Here is a 6,131-nt window from a genome sequence, read left to right on the forward strand (position 1 = left end):
ATTCATTTAAATATTGACAAGAGCATAATATTGGCATGGAAGAAAGTGAAAACAAAGAAAAGAACCTCAATTGACGAAGTTCAAGAAAAAACAGGATCTTTCGAGTAACCGGAACTTCCGCTGGAACACTGAACTTCGACCTAAAAGCTTTGCCCGATCTTCGATGGAGTTGGCTTCTCGGCTGGTTTGTCTGTGTATGACTCTTGGGAGTGGGACTGTTGAAGACGTTGGAAAATAGGGGTGGCTTCGTTGCTCAAGTCTGTCGCTGGTTTTGTTTCCTAGGGTCTAGGATTCGAGAAAGGGCTGTGGTGGACGATTTTGGTGTTCAGGAGTTGCGCCGTCATTTATAGTGTTCGACAGCAGCTGGCGCTGGCTGGAAACGGAGGAGGTCGTCACCGACGAGTTGAAGAAAAAGAAGAAGGCGATGGAGAGGAAGGTCGTTGACAATGGCTGAAGCTTTCCGCTGGAGGTTCTGTGAAGAAGACGACCGGCGGGGGTGGGGTCCTATGTCTGTTGCGCTTTCAGCTTTTTAGGTCCTAGGTCTAGTCTTTTTTTTGTTGTATTTTCGCTGATCGGTCCCCATTAGGTCTAGGAGTCTAGCTCCTTTTTATAGGTTTAGGGTTTTAGGGTTATATTTAGGTTAAGGGGTATGGGCGTAGGGATTATGGACTTGAGAATTATGGACTACATTCGAAAATTGGACCAAAAAATGGGATGTTAGAGCCCAAATTTTATTATTTCTCCGTAAACAAGACTAAAAATACGACCTTATTTATCAATTAATCCTACTTAAGTAAAATAACTATTAAAATAAGACTGACCTTTAAAACAAAACTATTTTTTGTATTTTTTCAAGATTAAGAATCACTACAAAACAAAAAGAAACTATTTTTTTGTAATTTTTATTTTCTTGTGATAAAATAAAGTAAATGACTCAAAATTAGTTGAAATAACGATATTTGGCCTAAATTAAATATTTAAATGCTAAATATAAAAAATCTTGGGGAGGATAAAAAATCACATGTCTACAGGAAATTAATCACAAGAGCTAAAAGATGAGCCTCAGTGTCAAAATAAAGTCACATATATTTTCAAGGCATATAGTTACAAAGTCATGAAGAAAGTATTCAGTTCAAATGCTCCACCTCTAAGCCCCAATATAGAATATGTCAAAAAGCATAGATACTCAAGTTCTCCTCATTCCATTATCAGTTCAAAAGAAGAAAAAAAAAAAGGAAATATTTTTTTTCTTTGGACTTCAAACCCTCAAGAAAACTGTCTAGGCAGTCCATCATCGGGAAAAGTCCAAAACTTTTTGAAAATTCTACCTATACGAAAAACTACTACTCGGTTCAAAAGTCATCCATTGGAAAAGAACCATGGCCATAAGAAAAATCAAGAAGAATTATTTCTACCTAATTAATTTTTTTATTTTTTCAACACACATAAAATAATACAGCTAAACTAGCATAGACAATCACTCAAACAATCTTTTTACCCCAACTTAAAATTGTGAATTGTCCCTAATGCACACCCATAAATAAAAGAGGGTAAAAAAACTTTCTGGTAGGCCAAAGACCGAAGCATTAGCTGCTCATGGGGTACTCACACTTCTCCCAAACTTGATTCTGTTTGTGGGCACCCCACACTTAGTTCAAACCATCTCACTTGCTTTTGCTCTCTTCCAATAGTCTTACTTCCCATGCTCCTAGAGAAATAAAAACAACAGTACAAAAATAATAAAAGAAATTAAAAAATAGAAAACAGTAAAATTGGGTTGCCTCCCAACAAGCACTTGATTTAACGTCGCGACACGACACGAATCACCCTTTTCCTCCACCTCGAGCTTATGAATCGAACCTCAAGTTTTACTTCAAGCTTATTATTATGCTTTTGGGGCAGTACAAATTCTTGCGTGCCAAAAATAAAATAAATTCTCATGCACTTTTTGGCTCTCGACCGAAAAGTATCACCTTGCCTAGACGACCTTGAAAATTTCAAAATATAAGGCTCATCTACCTCTTCCCTTGACTCCTTTTTTATGCTCATAAGAATCAATTCTTATTTCACCATTTGAACATAATGTAGAGAAGTGTTTGGAATGAGGTCCAACGCGCTCAAATACATGAACTTTAAGATATTCGACCTCTTCAACACCAATCACACTATAGTCAACAAAATTTGTATCTTCAATGTCCGTGGCTGACTCTAGTATTACTTATTGTACATCGGCATCCTCAAATTCTTGTTGGATAGATTGTTGGTGTTTTACTCTGACCTCCTCCATTAGTACCTCAATTTCGGTATCTAGTTCATGCTCTTCTTGACTACTATCCACAATATTGGCTTGTTGAGTATTAAAAGCTTCAACTAGTTTACCCACTTGAGCCTCCAATTTGCAAACATTTGCCTCTTGCTTTTCTATCTGCATTTGTTTCGCATCATTTTATTCTACAAGACACTTTAACATATCATTTATCTCCTTCAGGTCAGCTTCCCCTGGTTCTTTGTTCCTATTAACTTCACAAAAATGTAGAATCATCATAATAATGGGTTGGGGAAGGATAAGACATACAAGTACAACCATAAAAGTGACCTTCTTGACCACCACAAATATCGCGTACATTCCACATATAAAATTGAGTTAGTGCATATAACTCATCCTCAGGAATATTTTGACAATTTTGCCACAGGTGATTTCCTCCACAATACCTACAAGGAAGATCAACATAGAATTACAATATCAAAACTCCCATAATTCCACGATGCCATGTTTCTCAAATAAACAAATAAAACTAAAATTTAAAAAATTAAATACTATAAAATAAAATAAACGTTTAAACTTGAAACCTAACAATATGTACACTTACAGCTAAACCGTTAGTTTTTCGACAATTGTGCCATAATTTGATCATGCCCAACTCTTGTCCTAAAAAAGAAATGCGATCGCTGCAAATATAATTCAGTCTAAAAGTTCGGAGTCGAATGCCACAGAGAACTAAGGTTTAGCTACAGTTGTTCAATATCGCTAAGAAATACAAGTCCAAAAAATTACCTAATTATGAAGATTATAATGTTTATTCTTAACTAACTAACTAACAAATACTAGAAAACAATAAAATTATCAACTAACGAGGATAAAGTTAGAGACAAGATAAAGGAGGCCTAGAATTATGATTTTCCCAATTGTCGGTATTCTTTCTGCTATGACTCCTATAATTTCGCCTAATTATTCTCTACCGATCGTGAGTTTTTTGGGTATCGTAATTCTCCTTCGAGCAGTTATCACAATTTAGTAGATGTATTATTTCGAACTATGCTAGCTGGGACCAATTCACCGCTACAAAGATCTCACCAAGGTTTCGTTATTCCTAATCCCACTTTTAAACCCTCGTTATTGATTCTTCACATACGTTAGGGGTGATGTTGTTCAATAACTAACTAAATATGTACCAGTTCCCAACAATACATAATAAATACGTACAGTCAATTGAGAGCTCTTCAATCAACTGTAATAAGCACGTAATTAAACAAGTAGAGAAATTTAAAGGCTCAATTATATAAAAACGTAATAATAATTCATCCTCCAAAAGATTCCATCAAAACCCTAGATAAGAAATTAGCTATTCATGCTAGTATGAAAAAATACAACACTATAATTCATAACAATGGAAAAATAGGAAGAAAGAGAAAACAAACGTGAAGTTGAATCCTTCTCCTTGCTCCAAGCATGTTCGTGCCTCCCCAAAGTCTTCTCTCCCTCCAAAGCAGTGTCTCTCCCGTAAAGGCACATTTTAGGATGTATTTATAGCGACTAGCGTTTGTATGGGACGAATTTTCCGTCTTCTATTTCAGATTGGAGAAGTTGGTTTCTTCTGCTCCGGTCCCGTTCGGGCGAAGTGAACCTCGCTTCATTGTCCGGGACTTTTCTAGTTTTTTCTGCTCTGTTCCTGATCTGGTGAAGTGAACCTCGCTTCACAGTCCCTGACATTTCTCTTCGGTTCTTTTTTCACCAATTTTCTCCTATTTGATCATTTTTTACATAAGCTTGTTCCTAAACATAAGAAACACGTAATGAGTATATTTTCACTTCAAAAGAAGTGTGAACCCCCGCAACTCACACAAGAATTAACACACAAACACACTCAAAATATGCACTTTTCATCTTTTATCACGTAATTAAGTTACATGTTGTATTTACGATACATGAATAAACTTTGAAATAAATATAATTAGTAGCTACTTTTTGTATTTTGTAACAAAAGCTCAACTGTAAATACAATTAATATAGCGTATGGAGTCACATACATTGATACAGTAATTGTAGTGTATTGTATGCGTTGATACGACCATTTAGAGCGAAGAACACAAATGATACAAGCTCGTAACAATTAAACAGTAGCTATAAATGGTAATTAAGCAAACTATAATTACATATAGTAATTACGCTCTAAATTATAGTGCTTTATAAAAATTCCTCTAAAATATCTTACAAGTTCAAATCTAAAACTCTCAGGCCATTTCATTCGTTTTATGGCGCAAATTCATTCATTAGCACCAGCCAACATTCTCCTTAAAGAAAGATTATAGAGGGATCAAATATACACACGAATATTTGTGCAGGTGATGTGTGAGGATAAGAATTAATGGAGTTAGTGGTTTAGTGCATGTGGGTTTGTTACGGTAAGATAAGGAGAAATCTTTCTGTGTAAATACTAAATATTGTATAAGCCACTTGTAGTACTATTTTAGTTTTTATCTTTGGTAAAATCAAAATCTGTGATATTGCCCACTTAGTAACTAAGTAACATGCTATTAACTGAGAGAAACTGGAAGGAAGCTCTACTAAAGAGGTGCGCATCATCCGGCCTTTCCTCCCCTTTTTCTTGAATAAATTGATTCAACTTGGTATGGAATCTAATCAGTATAACCTACTTAAAGACAAGCTGTAAATTAGATAGGCAAAATATGGGGAGAAGAGGCCTATAAATTCATGGCTCTTCATGAGGCAAAAATTGCATTGTAATAATACATAATTCTCTTATCTTTCAGCTCCATCTTAGTAATATTGTTATCATGGCTGGCAATTATGATTTATATTTAACTGTTGCGCTTATGGTGATGTCTGGTAAATGACCTTTTAATATTCTACAGCTCACTCTATTTTTAGTTGATGATATGTCTCTGTGTAGGTTTACATATTTCAATATAATGTGTCATCTTTTTCACGTTCGACCAACAATGGTATAACATATTGATTTTGACACTTGATTATTTTTAATAGATTATAGTTTATTTGGCTCAATCTCCAAAAGTGAAAATACTTGCTATGAGAGAGATGTCGACAACTATAACAAGACTCAAACAAGAACTAACTGGTAATAGCTTGATGGGTGGTTGCGGTGGATGCTGTCGCCGGAGCACTGACTGCTATATAGAACGTGTCCCCGTTGTTACTACGATGTTGTTAAACTTACTTATGGCTGCAGCTACTAAATTTTCATTGACGGCCAGCACAATATGAAGCCAGTTGCTTCTAAATATGAGAAGATGTTTTTGTGGTTTATTGTCTTTGCTTTTGTGTTTCGTTTCCCCATTTCAGTTTTTTCTTTTTAATGGAAAAATAAAACGGCAAATTACGTTCTACTTCTACCTAGACTAGATTAGGACAACGTCGGATGTAACATCAAGATGGCCATTGTGTTGGCCTACAACTGTTCCTGCAGTATTTGTTATTTTTAGTTTTGAATAAAACTCTAATATTTTGATTATCAAGATCTCGGTTCCTGTTTACTATATATGGATTTTGTCATGTACATGTTCCTATGTAAAGATACTGGAGTAATTTCAAAGCCAGCTTACTGGGTTATGCGGGAGTGGGGTTGAGAGAGGAGGGAGACTCACGAAGGTTTGATAATATTAACATAAAAAATGTGAGTGTACAACTAATGGTATAATATTTCCACCACTAACTGATAGGTTAAAAGTTGCAATTATTTGAAAGATAAATAGAAATTATCAAAGTAATCAAAGAAATCTTGTGATCAAGGTGAAGAAGTTGAGACTGAAATAATGCAACAGTTTAGCATGACAACTCTGTATTTGCATGTTGCTCTCAAACCAATTGGAAA

The 6,131-nt window shown here is 35.2% G+C and overlaps 1 long non-coding RNA gene across 1 annotated transcript; it reads left to right on the forward strand.

The window, feature by feature from the left end:
* The first annotated feature begins 4,947 nt into the window (after nt 1-4,947).
* On the forward strand, nt 4,948-5,646 carry LOC104215494 (uncharacterized). Its single transcript, XR_708215.2, has 2 exons — nt 4,948-5,128; nt 5,285-5,646. It is a non-coding gene; the product is annotated as an uncharacterized lncRNA (long non-coding RNA).
* Nucleotides 5,647-6,131: the final 485 nt, after the last annotated feature.

Source organism: Nicotiana sylvestris, chromosome 6 (genome assembly GCF_000393655.2).
Source record: "Nicotiana sylvestris chromosome 6, ASM39365v2, whole genome shotgun sequence".
Lineage (NCBI taxonomy): Eukaryota > Viridiplantae > Streptophyta > Magnoliopsida > Solanales > Solanaceae > Nicotiana > Nicotiana sylvestris.